Source organism: Acinonyx jubatus, chromosome A1 (genome assembly GCF_027475565.1).
Source record: "Acinonyx jubatus isolate Ajub_Pintada_27869175 chromosome A1, VMU_Ajub_asm_v1.0, whole genome shotgun sequence".
Lineage (NCBI taxonomy): Eukaryota > Metazoa > Chordata > Mammalia > Carnivora > Felidae > Acinonyx > Acinonyx jubatus.
This window is the reverse complement of record NC_069380.1, coordinates 185050898-185075723: the sequence shown is the minus strand read 5'-3', so window position 1 is coordinate 185075723 and position 24826 is coordinate 185050898.

Here is a 24826-nt window from a genome sequence, read left to right as displayed (position 1 = left end):
AACCAACAAAACTAAAAGGCAACCAACGGAATGGGAAAAGATATTTGCAAATGACATATCAGACAAAGGGCTAGTATCCAAAATCTACAAAGAGCTCACCAAGCTCCACACCTGAAAAACAAATAACCCAGTGAAGAAATGGGCAGGAAACATGAATAGACACTTCTCTAAAGAAGACATCCGGATGGCAGCAGGCACATGAAAAGATGCTCAACGTCACTCCTCATCAGGGAAATACAAATCAAAACCACACTCAGATATCACCTCACGCCAGTCAGAGTGGCCAAAATGAACAAATCAGGAGACTATAGATGCTGGCGAGGATGTGGAGAAACGGGAACCCTCTTACACTGTTGGTGGGAATGCAAATTGGTGCAGCCACTCTGGAAAACAGTGTGGAGATTCCTAAAAAAATTAAAAATAGACCTACCCTATGACCCAGGAATAGCACTGCTAGGAATTTATCCAAGGGATACAGGAGTACTGATGCACAGGGGCACTTGTACCCCAATGTTTAGGGCAGCACTCTCAACAATAGCCAAATTATGGAAAGAGCCTAAATGTCCATCAACTGATGAATGGATAAAGAAATTGTGGTTTATATACACAATGGAGTACTAGGTGGCAATGAGAAAGAATGAAATGTGGCCCTTTGTTAGCAATATGGATGGAACTGGAGAGTGTGATGCTAAGTGAAATAAGCCATACAGAGAAAGACAGATACCATATGTGTTCACTCTTATGTGGATTCTGAGAAACTTAACAGAAACCCATGGGGGAGGGGAAGGAAAAAAAAAAAGAGGTTAGAGTGGGAGAGAGCCAAAGCATAAGAGACTGTTAAAAACTGAGAACAAACTGAGGGTTGATGGGGGGTGGGAGGGAGGGGAGGGTGGGTGATAGATATTGAGGAGGGCACCTTTTGGGATGAGCACTGGGTGTTGTATGGAAACCAATTTGACAAATTTCATATATTGAAAAAAAAAAAAAAGAAATTGTCCTCAGGTGATTCCAATGTGCAGCCAGGATTGAGAAACATTGTTTTACATGCATCTTTGACCACTTGTGCTGTGTCTTGTCTAGGCCAGGACATTCCCTTGAGAACTGATGCTAACCCAGAAGATGACCCATCAATATCTTTATTAAAAACGATGTTGAAATAATTCTCCTGTAAGTCAAGACATGGTATGTTGTTACAACTTTGGCAGTGGAAAAAACCGTCCTACTAGTTCTCCTCTGCTCTGAAACACACACACACACACACACACACACACACACACACACACCCTTCTGCAGCACCGATGCTTGTCTTTTAATTGCTAGGGAGAAGGGGAAAAGAGCATTAAAAAGATAAGCTTCATTGAAGGGATCAGGATGGTAGCTCATTCTTTATCCTTAATAGAGTCTCTGTGTTAGTTGTTTTCATTATTTAAACTCTAACATTGAAGAAATATTCAGTGTAGAAACATTAGGACAGATTAATAAGTAAAAAGAAAAATACGTAAGCATCTATTTTTTATTTAATGAAGAATAATGAGAATGAAGTGTAATCATCTTAATCAAATGCAGTGTGCAAATGTTACATTTTGGGTTGGGGAAGATGATGCCTAGCAACAGATGCAGAGATTTTATCATCGTTGTATGTATTTGGAGGCAGATGTGACTCTACGAACCAAGACAAAAAAGCAAGGGTAATGTCCAAAATATATAACAGCTGGTGTGTCATGGGGACTGATACTGGCCAAGACTCAGCGCTGGCCTGTTTTGACCAAAACTCAACCCTCCAAATACATTTGGTGTAGAAGTGTTAAAATTCTCCTGCTCTCACTAATCTACCCTACTTGCTTGTCACATTGCCTGGGATTCTACCACTCAACGGGGTAAAAATTTTTATCTTCCTTGGAATGTAAATATAGATACCTTTCAAAGGATAGTATGTATATGTGCATGAGACCTTAATCTCTTAAGAGCCATTTCCCTTGGTATTGATTACTTTATAGTTTATAACATGACAAGATTCCCTGTTGGAAAGGTACCCTGATGGATAGGACACAGTCTTGATGGAGAGAGAAAATTCAGGACCATGGGCTCATCTATGAAATGACATCATTAGGAGTGGAATGGGAAGAGGACATAAAGATCAGTCTGGCTTGTTTCTATCGTTTTGCCAAGGAATTAACTTTATCAAAGATCACTGGATCTGGAAGGAACTGTGGAGATCACCTCCTCTACCCGCCCTAGTTTACATCTGAGGAAACTGAGCCCAGAGAGGGAAAGTGACTTGGTTAAGGCCACAAGCTATTTAGTTTGGCAATGTGGGAAGAACTTTAGTGTCAGAACTTGTTTTAAAGTATGGCTTTTATTCTGCTGAGGTGTGGCTCTTCTGCTATCCTTGAGACTTAAATTTCCTGAAAATTGGAAAATTAAGTTTCCAAAAAAAATTAATACATGTGGAGGTATAGAATATGCTATGGTTGCATAAAAGTTACTTCGAGCAGAAGGATTTGAGATCCTCAACTCCCTTATCTGCCTAAGAGAAGAGACTTTCAAAAGAACTCAGGAGAACTCAATGGTCACAAATCCTTTCCTTCTAATCTTGGTGATGAGAAGTTGGTACCACATCAAAACAGGCATTGTCACAAAACTATCATATCCCCATTTCTTCTAAGTGCTCTTTTCCTGCTGTCCTTTTTTTTTTTTTTTTTACTTTTTTTAAATGTTTTATTTATTTTTGACAGAGAGAGAGAGAGAGAGACAGACAGAGCATGAGCGGGGGAGGGGCAGAGATAGAGGGAGACACAGAATCCAAAGCAGGCTCCAGGCTCTGAGCTGTCAGACCAGAGCCTGACGCGGGGCTCAAACTCGTGAACCACGAGATCGTGACCTGAGCTGAAGTTGGATGCTCAACCGACTGAGCCACCCAGGCGCCCCTCCTGCTGTCCTTCTAAGAAGTCATTTTCTTCCCACAAGTGCCTATTCCCCCTCCACCTCCCCTGTTAAGATGATATATAAACCCTTTGGTCACATCTTTTTGTATAAACTACCATACATACAGGATTAAAATCTGTTTTCTCTCTTGCTGATCTTTCCATTTGGTTTAATTTGTAGACTCTAATTTCTGAATGTGAGAGGGTAGAGGAAAAGTTTTGCTCCCTGAACCATGACTCATATGAAAGACAATAAGCATGTGTAAAGATTTTACTCAACTCATTAATGACTGACTCAGTAAGAGGGTAGAGGTGGTTCAAAAAGAAAATTTGAAGAACAGACATTGATATCATAAGCCAGTCAAAAGGAATGTGGAAATGAATTTGCTAAAAGATACAAAATTGGTTAATGTTCTACAGGGCAATGAAATTGTAACCTTTGGGACAGAAATCTATAAGTTAACATCCTTTTCACAATGTTTGTTCCCTAAACAAGTAGTGAAAGGCAAGATCAAAGTCCTAATTAAATGATCCTCTCATGAGTCTGAGAAACAATGGCATTGAAAGGACAAACATTTCTCACTTCAATTTATTTCCAAGTTTTGGATAATTTGGGATTAGTATGGGTTGTGTTGGAAAAAAATGTGTCTGAATGTCCCCCTGGTGTTACTGTTGAGCAGGAAAATGTGCTTCTGGACTTTTCTGGGTCCTTGACTTCAAGAGTCCATCCATCTGTTTATCTCCTACATACACAATGCCAGAGAAAGTTGTCCTAGGAAAGAGAAACTCCCTTTCGATAATCCTCCCAGCATCAATTAGCCACACTGCTGAGCATTTTAAATCCTAGGCCCTGGAGGGGTCTAGTCTTTGCTTGAAGCCAAAGTGAACAGATATATTTGTCAGTTTAGCAAAGAATGAGTGGAAATAAGCCAATGATGTAAAGTTTAGAGCAGAGGGCCTGTTGTATGAGGGGTGGCTGTTGGGCAATAACAGCTTTCCTCTTCTATTTTGGGGGAGGGGAGAAGAGCCTGATATCATTTCACTTCCTTTTCTCATCCAAGTAACAAAACATGGCCACACACCCTGGTGCTTCTCCAAGTCCAGGCCTTGGTCAAGAGGTCTGGTTTAGGGCTGAATTGGCTTCTCTTGGGACAGCCTATTTCTGAATTTGCCTCTGTTTGCATTTAAAATTAATTATTTAGTTAAAAAATAGGCTGTTCCCTGTTCTCAGGCTGGTAGTGACCCCCATGAAAAAGTGTTTGGAAATACTGCATATGTTTGTATCACAGCTCATGTCTCTGGGCTGAACTCTATAGCCACTTTTTCTCACATAGCTGCAGTCAGGGCTGTCTTGGCCTTATTTTGAAGTTTTGGGGAACATATTCCTCCTTGTGCCTTTGACCCTATTAGCCAGTTCTCATATATTCTACACTCCCCGTTAGAACTTGTACATGCTTGATATACACTCCATTTGGGAAGAAATGACTGACAGCTTTTAATTTGTTAACTATCCCAGAGATCTTATTTTTAAGAAATGCATTTTTTTTAAATAAGAAAAGTTCTTGCTCATTATTAAAGGCTTAGGAAATACAGAAATGTGTTAAGAAGAAAATTTAAATCACCCAGAATACCACTATACAGAGATAACAAATGTGGTTAACATTTTTCTCTATTTCCTTCCAGATATACACGTATTTTAGAACAAATTAAGATTATGCTGTTTTATTAACTTTTTAATTGTGGTTGAAGCCAGTTCCAAGGGTAGAATTTCATGTATCAGTCAGGGGATTGCAAAGATTTGTTTTTGAGGCAGGAGAAGAAGTTCATGGCAGTGGGAGCTTATGACACTCATGAACTCCATCCAAAGAAATGATCCTCTGCCCACATGTTGGGCCGGCTGAGATGGTCTCTTAAAGATTTTTGGAGCTATTTATATTACTGTGTGTTCAGGGAGTAGGAAAGCCTAAAGCACTGTTTTTCCAGTTTGGGAACACAGGTATCCAGCCTTCCCCATCTCTACATGGCACCATTGCCCACTGAGTTAGCTGACTGGAATTTGATTCTTATTTTCTCTTACCTCACCTCTTCAGGTTCTATCTGAATCTGCTCACTTCTTGCCATCTTCATTGTTACCATCTTGATCTAAGACCCCATGATTTTTCACCTGAATGAGTTTAGTTAGGGTTTGTGGAAATAAAGACCAACGCAATGGGAACATGGGAAAGCTATTTATTCAGGGCTTGCTGTGTATCAAGGGATCCAGCCACCATTACTTTTGTTTTGGCTGTGACTCAAAAGCAGGCAGAGGAGTGGGAAAGCTTTAGAGGGGAGAAAAGGGAAGACTTCAGGTATATCCAACTTAGAGGCTGTTAGCATGAGGAAGTTGTAAGTGGGCTAACCAGAAGCAGGACATCTTGTGTGATTGGTTAAGGGTGCCTATTTGGCTTTCTCTGGTTGGTTCTAAGTTATAAGGAGAAAATTTAATGAAGGTGCAAGTTACTAATGAAGTTCTGCCTATTGGGGGATGATTGTTTCAGGAGTTATTTGGTTTCATGGATTTTTTTCTAGAGATTAGTGGTCTTTTGACTTTTTGCAAGTCTCACTTATAAATAGTGAGTAGGCTGGTTTCCTGGGCTCATTACCATAGATAATGGGTTGGTTTCCTGGGCTGAGTGCAGATAGTAGGCTAGAATTTTATTTTTACAGATGATCTAGCCTTTGTCTCTTAGTCTCTCATGCTGCATTCAAAGTTTAATGTTGTCCCTTTGGTGAACACTTGGTGCCAACTTGACTCTGAAGTTGCTGCTATTATTATTATTATCCTTATTTGCCTAGGAAGTACTTGAGAGTTAAGTAAGTGGCACAAGTTCACATGGTAAGAAAAACCTGACTTTAACCTTGGCAGTTTTCACTCCAGAAATTACTATCTCAGATTACCTCCTTAAGATACTTAGAGACTGGGCTTGTCCTGTCCTTGCCACTGTGTTAGCAGATAAGAATTTAAAATGTAAGAGGTTTCTTTATTTAAATACCAGTTAGTTAACATATAGTGTAATATTAGTTTCAGGAGTAGAATTTAGTGATTCATCATATTGATATGTATAAATAAAAACTTGAGACAAACAAAAAGTTCCTCAACTATAAAAAAGTATTTAAATGTCAATTACTCATAAATAAGCACTATTTCCACTTGAATATATATAGTTTTCAGAAATTTTACTATGCAAATGTAATTATATTTAAAAACAAATAAAATGTCTTTCTTAATAAAATGGAAGAGTCAGCAGAATTTGCATTTTGCCTCTACTAATTCTTATCCTGAGGAAGTCAATCTATTCTGTATGACTTAACTCATCTTTTATCCTCTCAGTGAAACTGGACCTCATTTATCCCATTCTCCTCTTAAATACTCAATGGACTGTAGGATACAAAGGAGTGAATCACATAGAGGGAAATGGAAAATGTTGGGACATCCCTGGTATACACACTTAAAAGTCAGACTGCGTAGGTTTGGTCTTCAGGTCCCCCACTTAGTAGCTAGAGACCTTGGGCTGATCTCTGAATTTATCTAAGCCTGTTTCCAAATTTGTAAATAAGGATGATGATAAAATACTACCTATCCTGTGAAGATGAGAGTAAAGATTGAAATAACAGACATAAAGCACTTGAATAATGCCAAAGCAGATGGTAAGTGTTCAATGTAAATTAAAATGCAAATAGCCTTAGAAGATTCTTTCCTATAACCTTAACTAATGTAATAGGAAAATGGGAATTTGAATTGTTGACAGGGCTAGAAAGGAAGGAGAGAAATATCATATATAGTACTCTTTTTCAAAAAATGTCTGTGAAAAGTGAAGATTTTTTTTGAAAGTTCACATCAAGTGACATTTCAATCTCCATCTCACCCCCACACATACTTCCCGCCCCCAAACACTATTCACATTTGAAATGCTCCAATGATTACAAGGGAAAAAGACTGAATAAGATTTTATTTTTACTGATTGAATTGAACAATTGGTCTTGGTAAATCCAAATAAACACACAACACATTAAGGACTCAAATCCTATTTTATTTGTCTTCCCTGGGCCACTGTATTTGAAATAAGTAGAAACCAGATGAATAGGAGGAACAATACAGGGAACAATACAATATAGGGATGCCTAGCCTTTCACTTGTTGAAATAGTAACATATCAAGGGCCTTATCCTCTACTTGCATACAAAGCACAAAGGAATAATTTAAATTTCTAATTTAACAGAAGAAAAGAGATCCACATCCCCACCACAGTTTATTTGCTGTCTCCATGGTATCATCCTATCCAGGGGAGCTAGAGAATTTGTCTCAAAGAGGGCAAAATGTGGCTTAGTGGCATTACAGGGTCTGGAATCCTTGGGTGGCCAGAGTGGAAGGTGTCTGGAGCCTGACATCACACCCATTGGAGAATGTAGGTGGACAGGCAGGAGAGTGAGATGACATGGGAGCTAGTGGAAGTTCCTGATTGCCTTTATTTTCTTAATAATTTAGAGAAGTCAAGTCAAGGGCTGAAAATTGAGAAGGGGACTTGGGGTTTGCAAAGAGGAAAAGTCATGAAAGAATCATCAAGGGGGGTGGAAGAATGAATGGGCTCCTGCTTGAGGTTTACAATCAAGACTTCAGTGACCCAGTCAGCATGGTTATATTTCTCTCTAGCAACTCTTAGCTCTCAGGGTGTGGGTTGAGCAGGCAGAGACTTAATTCCAATGAAGAGATGTGTTGTTTAGCCAGTATGACAAAGTGAAGAGGCCAGAGGATTGGACAAGAGGGAGCAATGATGACAATGGACTAGGGAATCTGAACCTCTGTCACTGTCACTCATCCTGTCCCCTGTGTCATGTCCTCCCTTGGAAAGTGGTATGCTTGCAAGTGAGAGTTTGGAGAGGTTTCAGTGATTGGTAATGACAAAGTCTAGAGTCTGGCATGAGGCCATGGAAGTGACTGGTGAAGTGGGATGGAGAACCAGTTCACTGAAGGTGAGAAAAGTAAAGGAAGTGAGTGAACAGGATATTGGAAGGGTCAACAATGTAGATGTGGAAATCACCAATAATTAAGACAGAACTGGTATTGGAGGGAGGGAAGATAAGCCAGGGGTAAACATTTTAGGAATAAAGGGTGGGACCTAGGGAGTGGACTGTAATAAGGAGGGGTGGTGAGTGGTGTAATCTGATAACTGGTGATTCAAAGCTGCAGGGGTTTTACTGAGGAAGGAAGGGGAGTCGTCTAGAAGAAAGGATAAAGGATACTACCCTGTCTGCAGGCCTGGTGGAGGGGAGACAGTACAGTCCATACTGGAAGAGTCTTTAGAGAAAGTCTCATTCTCAGGGTGGAGCCAGGATTCTGTTAAAAGGGTCTCTTGGAAATTCAGTGAATAGGGTATAGGGAATGAGAAATAGTAGTGATGAAATGGAGTCTGTTAGATGTGCTGCTGTGTTTGCTCTGAGGAGGTATGTGGGAGAGGATTTTTGATAAGAAGTTTTGATAAGAAGTGATAGTAGTTTTAAAGGATGGGTCGAAGTTCTCCAGGCAGATAGGGAGGAAGGATGGAGAAAGAATATCATGGACAGGAGCACCTGGGTGGCTCAGTTGGTTAGGCATCCGACTTCGGCTCAGGTCATGATCTCAGTCTGTGGGTTCGAGCCCCGCATCGGGCTATGTGCTGACAGCTCAGAGTCTGGAGCCTGCTTCAGACTCTGGGTCTCCCTCTCTCTCTCTCTGCCCCTCCCCTGTTCACGCTCTGTGTCTTTCTCTCTCTCAAAAATAAATAAACATTAAAAAGAAAAAGAATATCATTGATAAAGGCCTGGTGGCCTGGTTGGATTTGGGGAACTGAAAGTGGACGGGAGAAAATGGAGGAGGGGTGAGGGGCCAGGCAGTCCCAGGCAGGGCCCCCATCATGAAGGGCCATGACTATGCCATATTTGGAAGTGCCATTGAAGGAGTGTAAACAGGACAGTGTCTGGGTTTAGAAAAGTATTGAAATCAGTAGAACCATTGTGTGATTTGCATTTGTTTATTCGTATATGTATCTATGAATACAGATTGATCTATCTGTCTATCTAACATATCATCTCTATGATGTTGACTCCAGTTGTTCCAGTTTAGACTGTTGGCATCTGGACTCAACCAAATACTGAAGATTTGAGGCAGAGACCAGAACACTGAGTGCCTTGGGGAAGGGGCTAAATTTAGAGGCCCAATGGTTCTGAGTCTGCATAGACATACGTGTGATCTGGATTTCCAGGTTGTCACTTACCAGTTTATGGCCTGGGACAAACTACATAATTTCTCTCATTCTCCTAATCAGTAAAATGGGAAGAATAGTCCCTGCTTGAAAGGTTCCAATGTGAATTAAATGAGATCATACAGTAATGTACTCACTGGAGTGACTGTCACATGTTAAGGGTTCAATAAATATTTGCTATTATCTTATGGTTATGAATTTCAAGCCCATGAATTTCAAGTAATGCTCCTACATTACTCTCTGGTTTGGCTGCACATCAAATGCTCGATGAAGGTTGCATGCTAGACCCCAAACCAGCAGCATTAGTATCACCAGGGAATTAGAAATGCAAAATTCAGAACCTCTGGGGGTGAAGCAGCAATCTGTGGTTGAATAAATTCCCCAGGTGATTCTAATGCACACTTAAATGTCATAAGTATGATCTAAGGCTAGCAATTCAGAGAGTGGTCATTTCAGCTGTTAGCATCTCTTGCAACTGACCTGACAGTGTCGATGCAAGATAACCAAACCTTTTAGAATCTCTAAAACTAAGAAAGAGTTTTATCTGAGCCTGAGTTTGGACAATTGTCCTGGAAACATACTCTTCACGGGGAAAAAAGTGTTCCAGAGAATGAACAGTTTTCATAGGGTTATATACTTTCCTATCTTGTAAAGGATCAAAAGATTATAAATGAGCATATAGGCAGGAGCCACAAGTTTTAACGTCAAGTAATGCAGGGAGTAGGAGCACTGATTGATATCTTAAGGACAAGATGGTTTTCCTTTAGGCTACTCATCCACAAAGCAGGTACACAAGGTATGCTTGGTGGGCCATCAATCAGAGTTTTTGGTTGAAGCAAAGTTTATGTACAATCATGTTGACTTAGAAATCTAAAATGCTTCCTTTATATCTCAGGCCTTTAGAGAGTTTTTTCTCTCATCAGAAGGGATCTCACATCCTCCCAAAGCCCACCTGCTCTGAGTACCCCTGCCCAGTTCTGCTTTCCTTTTTTTTTTTTTTTCCTTCAGGGGAGAATGGTTAGATTTTGGATTGAGATTTCTTGTTTTTTGGTTTACTTCATTTTGTATGTTTTATTTTGCTTCTTTCAGGTACTCTTGCATCTTCTCAACAAACTATAGGTGCTGGATACTAGGGAAGGAAGACACAGTTCCTAATCCCATGGAATGCCCAATTGTGATACTGTGATTTATAATATATATGCATTTGGTCTTCATTCCCATTTCTGGCACTGTGGTCCTAAAAGCCTTGGAATTTCCTGTGATAAGAGTGACAAAGGTGTTGTATTAATGAGGTGACAGTGGATGACACCTAAGGATGGGGACTTGTTGCCAGGAGAACCAACCATATGATTCAAAGTTCAAACTTTCAACGTTAGCCCTCTGAGCTCCAGGGAGGAGAGAGGGTCTGGAGATTGAGTTCAGTCACTAGTGGTTAATGCGTTAATCAATCATGCCTGTATAATGAAGCCTCCATAAAACCCCCAAAGCTCTGGGTTCCGAGAGCTTCCAGGTTGGTGAACACATAGAGCTTTGAGCAGAGGGGCTTGCCCTGAGAGCACGGAGGCTCCTCACCCCTTCCCCATACCTTGTCCCATGCATCTCCTCTGGCTGGTTGTTCCTGAGTTACCTCCATTTGTAATAAACTGACAACCTTGTAAGTACGATGTTTCTTCAGGTTCTGTGAGCTGCTCTAGCAAGTTAATTGAAAATAAGGAGCAGGTTGTTGGAACTTCCAACCCATAACTGATGGGTCAGAAAACTTGGGCTTATATCTGAAGTGGAGGTGGAGAAGCAGTCTTGTGGGGCTGAGCCCTTAACCTTTGGAACCCGATGTTATAGCTCGGTAAATAGTATCAGAGTGGAGTTAAATTACGGGACAACCAGTTTATGTTGGAGAGTCGTTTAGTGGGGGAAAGAACCCCCTACACATTGGAATCAAAATTTTAGTAATACGTTAAAAATAAAAATGGCTAACTGGGCCAGTCTTGGGTAGACTTGTGAGGGGTAGTTTAGGTCCTCACTGTGACTTTGTCCTATCTGTCTGCCCATGTGGAAACCTGTTCTCAGGTTTGGATCTGACCTCAGTCATTTGTAATTTGAGCTATTCTGGTATGTAGGGTTTACTGACCAGATGGCATGCACCTGAGGAAAGAATCTGTAGGCCTGTATTTCTCCCAGGTCACATTCCTGCAATAACATGCCACTTGTACTTTAAGTGGTATAGTGCTGAAGAGTACTGGATGGGCACCACAGATAAGGGTTTTGGTCTACAACTTGTTAGCTGCATAAACTTGGGCAAGTCCTGGCATTACTTGGCACCTCAGTTTTCTCATCTATAAAATGAGCTTGATGGTTTTTTTTTCTTTCAAGTTTTTATTTAAGTTCTAGTTGGTTAACATACAGGTGTAGAATTTAGTGCTTCATCAGTTACATACAACACCCAGTGCTTTTCAAAGTGCCCTCCTTAATATCCATCACCCACTTAATCCACCCCCCAACCCACCTCTCCTCCAGCAACCCTGTTTGTCTCTATAGTTAAGAGCCTATTTTATGGTTTGTCTCTTTTTTTTTTCCTCCTATGTTCCTCTGTCTTGTTTCTTAAATTCCACATAGGAGTGAAATCATATGGCATTTGTCTTTCTCTAATGGACTTATTTCACTTAGCATAATACTGTCTAACTGGCAAGATTTCATTCTTTTTTTGTGGCTGAGTAATATTCCATTGTATATATGTATACCACGTCTTCTTTATCCATATGGGCTTGATGATTTTTAACCTCATATATCTGTGAAGACTATATAAGCTAATGCATAAAAAATATTTAGGTCAGTACCCTATCTAGAATATGGAGGGTGCATAATGAATGGTACTTTTTAAAAAATATTTATTTATTTTTGACAGAGAGAGCATGAGCAGGGGAGGGGCAGAGAGAGGGGGAGACACAGAATCTGAAGCAGGCTCCAGGCTCTGAGCTGTCAGCACAGAGCCCAATGTGGGGCTCGAACTCACAGACTGCGAGATCATGACCTGAGTCGAAGTCGGATGCTCAACCGACTGAGCCACCCAGGCGCCCCGGTACTTTGTTTTCTAATTAAAAATTTTTTTGAGCGAGCTCATGCACGAGTGAGCAAGTGGAGAGAGGAGCAGAGGCAGAGGCAGAGGCAGAGGGAGAGTCTTAAGAGCAGGCTCCATGCTAAATGTGAAGTCTAACATGGGACTCGATCCCACGACTGTGAGATCATGACCTGAGCAGAAATCAAGAGTCAGATGCTCAGCTGACCAAGCCACCCAGGAACCCCTGAATGGTGCTTGTTAATGATTGCTATTAGACTTCATTTTCTGCTATGGAATGATAGGGTTTTTAAAAAATGTTTATTTATTTATATTGAGGGAGAGACAGAGCATAAGCAGGGGAGGGGCAGAGAGAAAGGAAGAGAGAGAATCCCAAGCAAGCTCTGCTCAGACAGCATGGAGCCTGACAGGGGGCTTGATCTCATGAACCATGAAATTATGACCTGAGCTGAAATCAAGAGTCAGACTCTGATCTGATTGAGCCCCAGAAGGATAAGTTTTATCCAAGATAATGTCATGAAGTGAATGTCAGACTCCAGTGAACTGTTGGGAAATTTTCGTGCCGAGTTTATTTTCCCTGAGCTATCACTTCTACTGTAACAGCCCCCTTTCCAAGGAGCCTAGAACTCCCCTCCTCACATGTGCCCAGAAATACCTGTGACCAAATCCTGTTTTCCTGTGGTGTCATCAGTGCTGGTGCTGAAGTGGCCTTGATCAAGTCCTGAATCTCTTCAGGGAGTTTAATGCCTTGCAAAAGCCTCAAGCCTATTTTAATTCAATTATTTCATTCAGTGTCAGACTTAAAGAGCACCCTACAGGGTCTTGGTTCTGAATGAATGCATTAAAAAAAATCAAATAGTATCGATTATAGCATAATCTTCAAGGGAGATATAAATAGAATCCCCTCTGTTGCCTTTTCATTTCCCTACCTTAGTTAATAAACATACTTTTATAGCATCTGCTTTTCTTTTTTCTCCCCTAATGCCCTTTAGTTGCGTTAGTAAGAAGGAAATAAAATTCAGAATATAACAAGATGTTAGTAAAGAATTTACCATCTGATTTTCAGGGCTGGAAGGGGTTTTCAACATTACCTGGTCTAACCTGCTTAATTTACTTAGTGTGAGGTAGAGGGGTAGAGCAGGAGATGGCTTGGCCAAGGTCACAGAACTTGACCTCCAATGAGCTTAGCTTGAAAACAATATGTTCTTCATCAAGGACAAGTATTGAGAGCCATGGTGAGACATGGCTTCAAAAAGATAAACTGAGGGGATGCCTGGGTGGCTCAGTCAGTTAAGGGTCTCTCAGTTTCGGCTCAGGTCATGATTTTGCGGTTCATAGATTCGAGCCCCACATCAGGAGGAAAGAGCCTGCTTGGAATTCTGTCTCCCTCTTTCTCTGCCCCTCCTCTGCTCACTCTCTATCTTTCTGTCTCAAAAATAAATAAACATTTAAAATATAAAAAAAAGTAAACTGAGTATACCAGGGCAGTGGTTAAGGGTGGTGCTCTGGACTCAGAATACCAGGGATTGAATCTTGGTCCACTTCATGCCATATGCCTTTGGGCACATTATTTAATATTACTAGGTCTTTAGTTTCGTTACTCCCAAGTAGGGATTTATAATAGTACATATCTCAGTGTGCTGTTGAATCCAATGACCATTCACTAAAAAGCTTAGTACTGACACATAGTAAGTGCTCAATGAATTTTAATTATTATAGTTATTAAAGATTTTTTAAAAAGGTTCTTATTGGGATAGTAATGGAAAGTCCTCCACCTTCGTGCTTTACAGTAATAGTTTTGTGCTCCCCATGAGGAGTGAATTTCTGACTCTGTAAGAAGAAAATCCCAGGGGTCCTTTACCTAAGGGCAGGCCTATCTGAGAATTAGAGTAGAAGGGCAGGTGTCAAAGGATTAGCTCCATCAGAGATGACTGGAAATGATGCAAACTGATTCTTTGAGAGAATAAAATACAAAGTGGATTTAAGTGCTTAAAAAATGTGGGAGCTACATGAAAGGGAGGTGCTGGTACCAGTAAAACTAATATTCCCGAGTATATTAACATCCTTCATCTCATTTGATTCTCAAAATTACATATGAATACATATTATATAGATATTATATAGTAAATGCTCAATAACTCTGTTGAATAAACAAATGAAGAGTTGGATATGCATTAACATCCCATTTAAATGAGGAAATAGAGACTCAGTCCCAACCTTTGCTCTATAACAAACCACCTCAAAGCTTACTAGCTTAAAGCAACAATGACTCATTCTTTGTGCTTCTGTAGGCTGGTAGGGTGTCCTCTCTGCTGGTTTTTCTTGGGCTCAAAATTCTGGTTGCTGGAAGGTCAATTGGATTGGAAGCTCCAAGAAAGCTTCACTTGTATGTTTGGCAGTTGATGTTAGATGTGGCCTATGATGCCTTGTTTCTTCCCCATATGGCTTCTTCTTTTACAGAAGGCTAGATTAGTTTTCTTATGTGGTATTCTCAGGAAAACATTCCAACATGGTGGAGACAGAAGCTACAAGGCTGTGGAACTTGCACCATGTTGCTTCTGCCACATTCTATTAGTCAAAGAAATTGTAAGACCAGCCAAGATTCAAAGGTTGGAGAAAATTGCCTGTTGATCAGAAAAGCCACAAAGAATTTGTAGCTACATTTAATTAACTAGGAGATCAGCAGATATAATCTTTTATCACCTGGCCAAGGTTTTAGAGCCCAGAAGAGTTAGAGCTATGACTTGAACTTGGGTCCTATGACTTAAGGGCTTCTCGCCTTTATCCTATAGCATGGCCACCTTTATTGCAAGAGTAAACTCAGCTCAGGGATGAGGGAAAAAGTGTTTTGCCCTTAGACATCATGGGACATTGGGCACCTGAAAAGTTGGTTGAATAATGCCATAATCCAGAGTCACTGTGGTTTGGACATAACTTAGTTCTTTGTATATAAAAATACTCATAATATTTTTACGTAGTGTAATTCAATGTAGACCCTTTAAAATGAGAAGCTAACAGAATGGCTTTCCCTTTAAGAAGTACCAGTGTGCCTGTGTGTGCCTTAATTCAACAGCAATCCATTTAGGTTTCACCCTCTCAATTGTCCACAGAAAATTGGCCAAGGAAAACAAGCCCTTTATAAATGGTGTGGTTTGCTTAAAGGTCATGTGGTTCCTTGGCATTTGGCTGAGGCTTGAGAAGATGAAAACGGGAGGCTGAAAGCAGAGAAGACATTAAAATCCAAGTCCTCAGGGGCTCATTTAAAACCTTGGTGAGAACAGAACCATCTGTAGAACACAAAACCTGTAGGTTTTGTCCAAATAGATTCCAACTACAGTGATCTTTTCGGAGCAATAGAAGGAACTGATTCACACAAGGAGTGGATTTCCAGTGCTTGTGAGAACTTTACTGCAGGCTGACCATGTACCTGATGATACTACAAATAGTTTCTTAGAGGAGAAAGTGGCAAACAGTACATATTCCATCCCCCATTCTTGCTGCTAAGGTGGAGGGGATCCGCTGCTCAGCACCAGTCTCCCTAGTGCTAACTGAGGCAGTGGACAGAGTAGCCATGGAACTGAATTAGTGAGTACAGGGCAGGCCCAGGCCACCAGGGAGAAAGGAGCAGAGAGGCTGTGGGGAAACAAGGACTGCAGCACAGGGGGTAACTTTGGTCTCAGGAAGTGTGGACGGCCAGGGAGGATTTTTAGGAGGTTCAGTTTTGCTCTCTAGTTGTGGTATAACTGCTTTTCTCAGCATCTTCTGGACACCTTCCTTAGAGACTTTGTTACTCTTTGAAGCTTTTGGACTCTGTTTGTGTTTATTTGGAATATGACCACAACAGAGAACAGCTACAAAGCAGGAGCCAGGAGACCTAGTTGTATTCTGCTTATGCTTGTTTTTTTCCTAATCTGATCTTTTCTAGGTGATTTTCACCTTTGTAATCATGAATCTTTTTCAGTTGGTGGTGGTAGTGGGGTGGGGAGAGTACCAATTCCCCCCTCATTAAGTTAGTTTTATGGATATTGTTTTGCTAGTGGTGAGTTCTAATATCTGTCTACAAGGCTGAACAGTGTGCCCTGCATCAATGGTGAGAGTGTAAGAAACTGCTGACCCAAGACCAGGCTTTTTCGGGCCCCAGCACAGGCTGGAGCTGCGTGTCTGAGTGCTGGTCTGGTTTCCCTAGCACAGTTTTGCTAGTGATTTAGACACCAAGATGGTACCCTAGAGTCACCCTGACACTGGAGCCAGCAGGTATTAAAGTCCAGGCCTTGGTGTACTTACACAAGCTTTGTTACTCCGGTTGGAGTTCATTGTGCTCTTGTTCCATTTCCCACTTCCTGCCTTATCCTGTTCTTTTGGTGGCTGTGGGATTGGAGTAGAGGTGTATTTGGGTTGTGATGAGAAAATAAGAGATTTCCCTGGGGTAGTCATTAAAGGTATAATGGTAATGAAAGCTTAATGCATACACACACACACACACACACACACACACACACAGTTTCATAGACTCAACAACCTTAGGGGTAGGAATATCTAAATTTTGCAGATGAGGAAGCAGAGGCTGAGAAAAATCAGACAATTAATATCACACTACCAGTCAATGGCAAAGCTGATATCTGAACCCACATCTCAGTGTAAGTTCTTGGCCCTTCTGTGGTAGGGTGCCTTCTGGATGAGAGCCAGGAGGTCTGGGTCCTAACGGCTGCCTGTCTTTGTGCAAGTCTCAGCTTTCCCAGGTAGAAAGTGAAATCTGGATGTGATCTCTAAGGTCCATTTCAGCTATACGAGTCTGTGATTCAAGTATTTATAGACACTTCTTATGTGCTAGTATGCTGATCTTATAACAAGAGGGTAGGCATTCCTGCTTTCTGGATGGGCAATGGAATGCGTGCAGACTAACAGGAGAGAGAAGTACAGGAATGAGATGATGATGCTGCTGGCATGTAGTAGGCAGAGGTGATGCTTAAAATAGTTAATAACTTGTTTGGTAATTTAAATCAAAATATAAAAAATATAAAAACTAAGTTTCAAAATTCCTTTTAGTTGGAGCACCTGCGTGGCTCAGTCAGTTAAGCATCTGACTTCGGCTCATGTTATGATCTCCTGGTTCGTGGGTTTGAGCCCTGTGTCGGGCTCTGTGCTGACAACTAAGAGCCTGGAGCCTGCTTCAGATTCTGTGTCTCCCTCTCTCTTTGCTCCTCCCCCCACTTGCACTCTGTCTGTCTCTCTCAAAAAAATAAAGATTAAAAAAAATTAAAATTCCTTTTAGTTGATATACTATATATTTCTTTTTTGGGGGGGTTGTAAAACTATTCCTATTTACAGATGACATAATAATATATCCAGAAAATCTTACATTCAATCATAAAACTAACTAAAAAATAATTCAGTAAGGTAGCAGGATATAAAATCGACATAAAAAATTAATGGCCTTTAAATATACAAATAATAACCAAGTAGAGATATATGATAGAGAAGCCTTCATCTATAATAGCAAAAGAGAAGATTAAATACTTAGGAATAAACTTAAAAAAAGAAATGTGTCCAACCTATTCTATTTTATGACAAATTTTTTAAAGTCCAAAAAGACACAAAAGTAAAATTTGAACAAATGGGAAAATACCACTTATTCTTACATAGGATAATGCAGCATTATAAAGATGTCTATGCTCCCTAAGCTAACTTATAAATTAAAGTCCCAATAAAATTTTTTTCCAATGGAATTAGAAATGTTGATACTAAAATTTATATTAAAAATTCAGAAATATTCAGGGCAACAATGAAAAAGAAAAACTGAGGGGGATTAACCCAATCAAAAATTTAAACATAATCAAAGTGTCTATAATTACAACTTGGTACTGGCTTGTGAAAACACATACACCAGTGAAATAAATTATAGTATATATTCCTTAAAACTGCTTGGCAAATTATATAAATTGTAGTGCATATCATTGGTTAAATTATTCTAATTTCCAAATTGCTTGTTGAATTTTTTTCCAGCTTTATTGAGATATAATAGACAACTCTGTGTAAGTTTAAGATGTACAAGTGTTGATTTGATACACCTACATATTGTGAAATGATTATGTCCTGGCATTAACTAATTCTTCCACTTCATTACATAATTATCAAGAAACAGACTCTTAACTATAGAACAAGCTGGTGGTTTTCAGAGGGGAGGTGGGTGTGGGGATGAGTGAAATAGGTGATGGGGATTAAGGAGGGCATTATGAAGAGCACTGGGTGTTGTATGGAAGTGTTGAATCACCATATTGTATAGCTGAAACCAATAGTACACTGTATGCTGAGTAACTGGAGTTCAAATAAAAACGTGGAAAAAAATCACCTTTTCTTTTTTGTGAGGAGAACATTTAAGACCTATATTCTTAGCAACTTTCAAGTATATAAACACAGTATTACTGGGATGTCCACTCTCGCCACTGTTAATCAACATAGTATTGGAAGTCTTAGCCTCTGCAATCAGACAACACAAAGAAATAAAAGGCATCCAAATCAGCCAGGAGGAGGTCAAACTTTCACTCTTCACAGATGACATGATACTCTATATGGAAAACCCAAAACATTCCACCAAAAAACTGCTAGAACTGATTCAGGAATTCAGCAAAGTTGCAGGATATAAAATCAACGCACAGAAATCGGTTGCATTCCTATACACCACCAATGAAGCAACAGAAAGAGAAATCAGGGAATTGATCCCATTTAAAGTTGCACCAAAAACCATAAAATACCTAGGAATAAATCTAACCAAAGAGGTGAAAAATCTATACACTGAAAACTATAGAAAGCTTATGAAAGAAATTGAAGAAGACACCAAAAAAATGGAAAAAGATTCCATGCTCTTGGATAGGAAGAAAAATATTTTTAAAATGTCGATACTACCCAAATCAATCTACATATTCAATGCAATCCCTATCAAAATAACAGCAGCATTTTTCACAGAGCTAGAACAAACAATCCTAAAATTTGTATGGAACCAGAAAAGACCCCGAATAGCCAAAGCAATCTTGAAAAAGAAAACCAAAGCAAGAGGCATCACAATCCCAGACTTCAAGCTATAATACAAAGCTGTAATCATCAAGACAGTATGGTACTGGCACAAGAGCAGACACTCAGATCAATGGAACAGAATAGAGAACCCAGAAATGGGCCCACAAACATATGGCCAACTAATCATTGACAAAGCAGGAAAGAATATCCAATGGAATAAAGACAGTCTCTTCAGGTGGTGCTGGGAAAAGTGGACAGCAACATGCAGAAGAATGAACCTGGACCACTTTCTTACACCACACACACAAATAAACTCAAAAATGGATGAAAGACCTCAATGTAAGACAGGAAGCCATCAAAATCCTCAAGGAGAAAGCAGGCAAAAACCTCTTTGATCTTGGCCACAGCAACTTGTTACTCAACACGTCTCTGGAGACAAGGGAAACAAAAGCAAAAATGAACTACTAGGACCTCATCAAAATAAAAAGCTTCTGCACAGCAAAGGAAACAATCAGGAAAACTAAAAGGCAACCAACAGAATGGGAGAAGATATTTGCAAATGACATATCAGATAAAGGTTTAGTATCCAAAATCTATAAAGAACTTATCAAACTCAACACCCAAAAAGCAAATAATCCAGTGAAGAAATGGGCAAAAGACATGAATAGACAGTTCTCCAAAGAAGACATCCAGATGGCCAATCGACACATGAAAAAATGCTCAAATCATTCATCATCAGGGAAATACAAATCAAAACCACAATGAGATACCACCTCACATCTGTCAGAATGGCTACCATTAACAACTCAGGCAATGACAGATGTTGGCGAGGATGTGGAGAAAGAGGATCTCTTTTGCATTGTTGGTGGGAATGCAAGCTGGTGCAGCCACTCTGGAAAACAGTATTGAGGTTCCTCAAAAAACTAAAAATAGAACTACCCTATGACCTAGCAATTGCACTACTAGGCATTTATCCAAGGGATACAGATGTGTTGTTTCGAAGGGACACATGCACCCCCATGTTTATAGCAGCACTATCAACAATAGCCAAAATATGGAAAGAGCCCAAATGTCCATCAATGGATGAATGGATAAAGAAGATGTGAGATATATATATATATATATATATATATATATATATATATATATATATATATATAATGGAGTATTACTTGGCAATCAAAAAGAATGAAATCTTGCCATTTGCAACTACGTGGATGGAACTGGAGGGTATGATGCTAAGTGAAAGTAGTCAGAGAAAGACAAAAATCATATGACTTCATTCATAAAGTCATATGAGGACTTTAAGAGACAAAACAGATGAACATAAGGGAAGGGAAACAAAAATAATATAAAAACAGGGAGGGGGGCAAAACAGAAGAGACTCCTAAATATGGAGAACAAACTGAGGGTTACTGGAGGGGTTGTGGGAGGGGGGATGGGCTAAATGGGTAAGGGGCACTAAGGAATCTACTCCTGAAATCATTGTTGCACTATATACTAATTTGGATGTAAATTAAAAAAAATAATAAAATTAAAAAAAAACCAACACAGTATTACTAACTATAATCACTATGCTGTACATTTTTCCTCAGATAACTAGAGTTTGTACTTCCAACCAATGTCTCCCTTTTCCTCCAACCTCCAGCCCCTCATAGCCACCATGCTAGTCTCTTTTCTATGAGTTCAGCTTGTTTTAGATTCCACATATAAGTGATAGTACAGAATTTACTTTTTCTGTCTTATTTTTCTTAATATTATGCCCTCAAGTTCCATCCATGTTGTTGCGAATGTCCTGCTTTCTCATGACTAAATAATACGTGTGTGTGTGTGTGTGTGTGTGTGTGTGTGTGTGTGTGTGTGTGAATCACATCTTCTTAATCCACCTATCTGTTAACTGACACTCAAGTTGTTTCCATATCTTGGCTATTGCGAATCATACTGCAATGAATATGGAAGTGCAGATTGCTCTTCAAGATCTGTTTTCATTTCTGGGTATATGCCCAGAAAGGAATGAATGGTTTGTGGGGAAATAGGTTCTAGTTACATAAATAGGTTAGAAAAAAAGCTTAGGGCAGAAAGCCGCCACTACAGGGAGAAAGTGCCCGAGGTTCGTTAGTGAGATATTATAATGGATTCACGAGAAACTTGTATCACCTGCAGGAAGTTACTTTCCATCTGATGCCAATATACTAATGTACCTTGATCACAAACTCCACTTAGCCCCCAGACCCTTTGCTTCTTACACACACAAGTTAATGATTACTATCTGATTGTTTTCTCCATGTTCACCTGTGTAAGATCTTGTTTTCCTCACATTCACCACGTGGGTAGAATCTTGTGGGCTCAATAAATACGGAGAGGAAACGCCTGGTCGGGGCTCTTGTCTCCTCCTGCATGTTCACCTTTTTCATGTTCAGTTCTGCATCCGCTCTCTCGTTGGACGAGAATTCCAGACTCACAGTCTGTGACAATGGATCAGGTAGTAATTCAGTTTTTAAAAAATTTTTAATATTTATTTTTGAGAGGGAGAGGGAGAGAGAGTGCTTCGAGCACGAGTGGGGGAGGGGCAGAGACAGAGGGAGACACAGAATCTGAAGCAGGCTCCAGGCTCAGAGCTGTCAGCACAGCTTGATCAGGGACTTGAACTCATGAATCACGAGATCATGACCTGACCTGAAGTCAGAAGCCCAACTGACTGAGCCATGCAGGTGCCCCAGTAATTCAGTTTTTCTTTTCTTTTTCCTTTTTTCCTTTTGCTACACTGCTTTTCATAGTGGCTGCAACCATTCACATTGCAACCATCAGTGTACAAGAGGGCCTTTCTAACAGGTGTGAAGTGATCTCATGGTTTTGATTTGCATTGCCCTAATGATGAGTGATGTTGAGCATAGACCTGCTGGTGTACCTGTTGGCCAGTTTCATATAACTGTTTTTTTCATATACTTGTTGGCTACTTGTAGGTCTTTGGGAAAAACGTCTGTTCAGTTCTCTGCCCATTTTTTAATTGGATTGTTTACTTTTTTGCTGTTGAGTTGATGAGTTCTTAATATATTTTGGATCTTAACCTTTTATCAGATATGTGGCTTGTAAATATTTTCTCCCATTCAGTGTTTTTTCATTCTGTTGGTTTTCTTTGCTGTGCAGAAACTTTTTAATTTGATGTGGTCCCACATGTTTGTTTGTTTGTTTGTTTTTGCCATTGTCTTTGCTTTTGGTGACAAATCTGCAAAATGATCACTGAGAATTATGTCAAGGAGCTTATCCCTCCCTATGTTTTCTTCTAGGAGTTTTATGGTTTCAGATATTATGTTTAAATCTTCAATCCCTTTGTTGATTATTGTGTATGGTGTAAGGTAAGGGTCCATTTTCATTCTTTGGTATGTGGCTATCCAGTTTCTCAGCATCATTTATTGAAGAAACTACCCTTTTTCCCTGTTGTATATTCTTGGCTCTGTGATCAAAAATTAATTGACACACACACTCTGTGTGTGTGTGTCTCTCTCTGTGTGGGCCTCTCCCCCCACCCACCTCTCTTCCACCCCCCCCCCATGTGTGTGCCTGTCTCTCTCTCTCTGCGTGTGCGTCTCTCTCTCTCTGTCTCTCTCTCTCTCTGTGTGCCTGTCTCTCTCGGTCTCTCTCTCTCTCTCTGCGTGTGCCTGTATCTCTATCACTCTGTGTGTGTGTGTGTGTGTGTGTGTCTCTCTCTGTGGGTGTGTGTGTGCGTCTGTGTGTGTGTGCATCTCTGTGTGCGTCTGTGGGTGGGTGTGTCTCTGTGTGTGTGTGTGACTGTGTCTCTCTGTGCGTGTCTGTGTCTCTCTGTGTGTCTCTGTGTGTCTCTGTGTGTGTGTCTCTGTGTGTCTCTGTGTGTGTGTCTCTGTGGGTGGGTGTGTCTCTCACTGTGTGTGTGTCTCACTGTGTGTCTGTGGGTGGGGGTGTGTCTCTGTGTGACTGTGTGTGTGCGTATGTCTCTGTGTTTGTTTCTGTGTGTCTGTGTGTGTGTGTCTCTCTGTGGGTGGGTGTGTCTCTCACTGTGTGTGTATCTCTGTGTGCGTCTCTCTGTGTCTGTGGGTGGGGGTGTGTCTCTGAGTGTCTGTGTCCCTCTGTGTGTGTGTGTGTGTCCCTCTGTGTGTGTCCCTCTGTGTGTGTCCCTCTGTGTGTGTCCCTCTGTGTGTGTCTCTGTGTGTGTGTCTCTGTGTGTGTGTCTCTGTGTGTGTGTTGTCTGCGTGTGTGTGTGTCTGTGTCTCTGTGTGTCACTTTGTATCTCTCTGTCTCTGTGTCTCTCTGTCTCTGTGTCTCTCTGTCTCTGTGTCTCTCTGTCTCTGTGTCTCTGTGTGTGTGTGTGTCTCTGTGTGTGTGTGTGTCTCTGTGTGTGTGTGTGTCTCTGTGTGTGTCTCTGTGTGTCTCGGTGAGTGTATCATCTCTGTGTTGTGTGTCTCTGTGTGCATGTGTCTCTGTGTATGTGTTGCTATGTGTGTGTGTCTCTGTGTGTCTCGGTGAGTATGTCGGGTCTGTGTGTGTGTGTCTGTGTGTGTGTGTCTGTGTGTGTGTGTCTGTGTATGTGTGTCTGTGTGTGTCTCAGTGAGTGTGTCGCGTCTCTCCCCGTGTGTCGCGTCTCTCCCCGTGTGTGTGTGTCTCTGTGTGAGTCTCTCTGTGTGTCTGTGGGTGGGGGTGTGTGTATGTGTGTCTCTGTGCATCTGTGTGTGTCTCTCTGTGAGTGTGTGTGTCGCTGTGTGTGTGTGTCGCTGTGTGTGTGTGTCGCTGTGTGTGTGTGTCTCTGTGTGTCTCAGTGAGTGTGTCGTGTCTCTGTGTCGTGTCTCTGTGTCGTGTCTCTGTGTCGTGTCTCTGTGTCGTGTCTCTGTGTCGTGTCTCTGTGTCGTGTCTCTGTGTGTCTCTCTCTGTGTTTCTCTGTGTCTCTGTGTGTGTGTCTCTGTGTGTGTCTCTGTGTGTGTGTGCATCTGTGTGTGTGCATCTCTCTGTGCATGTGTCTCTCCCCGTGTGTGTGTGTCTCTCCCCGTGTGTGTCTCTCCCCGTGTGTGTGTGTGTCTCTGTGTGCATCTCTCTGTGTGTCTGTGGGTGGGGGTGTGTCTCTGTGTGTGTGTCTCTGTGTGTGTGTGTCTCTGTCTGTCTCTGTCTGTGTCTCTGTGTGTGTGTGTGTGTGTGTGTGTCTGTGTCTTTGTGTCTGTCTCTCTCTCTGTGTGTGTCTCTATCTCTCTGTGTGTGTCTCTATCTCTCTGTGTGTGTCTCTATCTCTCTCCGTGTCTCTATCTCTCTCCGTGTCTCTATCTCTCTCCGTGTCTCTATCTCTCTCTGTGTCTCTATCTCTGTGTGTGTGTGTCTCTCTTTCTGTCTCTCTTTCTGTCTCTCTCTGTGTGTCTGTGTGTGTGTGTGTCTCTGTGTATTTCTCTTTCTCTATATATATCTGGATTTATTTCAGGGCTCTTGGTTCTGTTCTATTAATCTATGTCTTTTTCAAATGCAAATACCATACTATTTCGATTATTACAGTTTTGTAATATTGTTTGAAATCAGGGTGTAGGT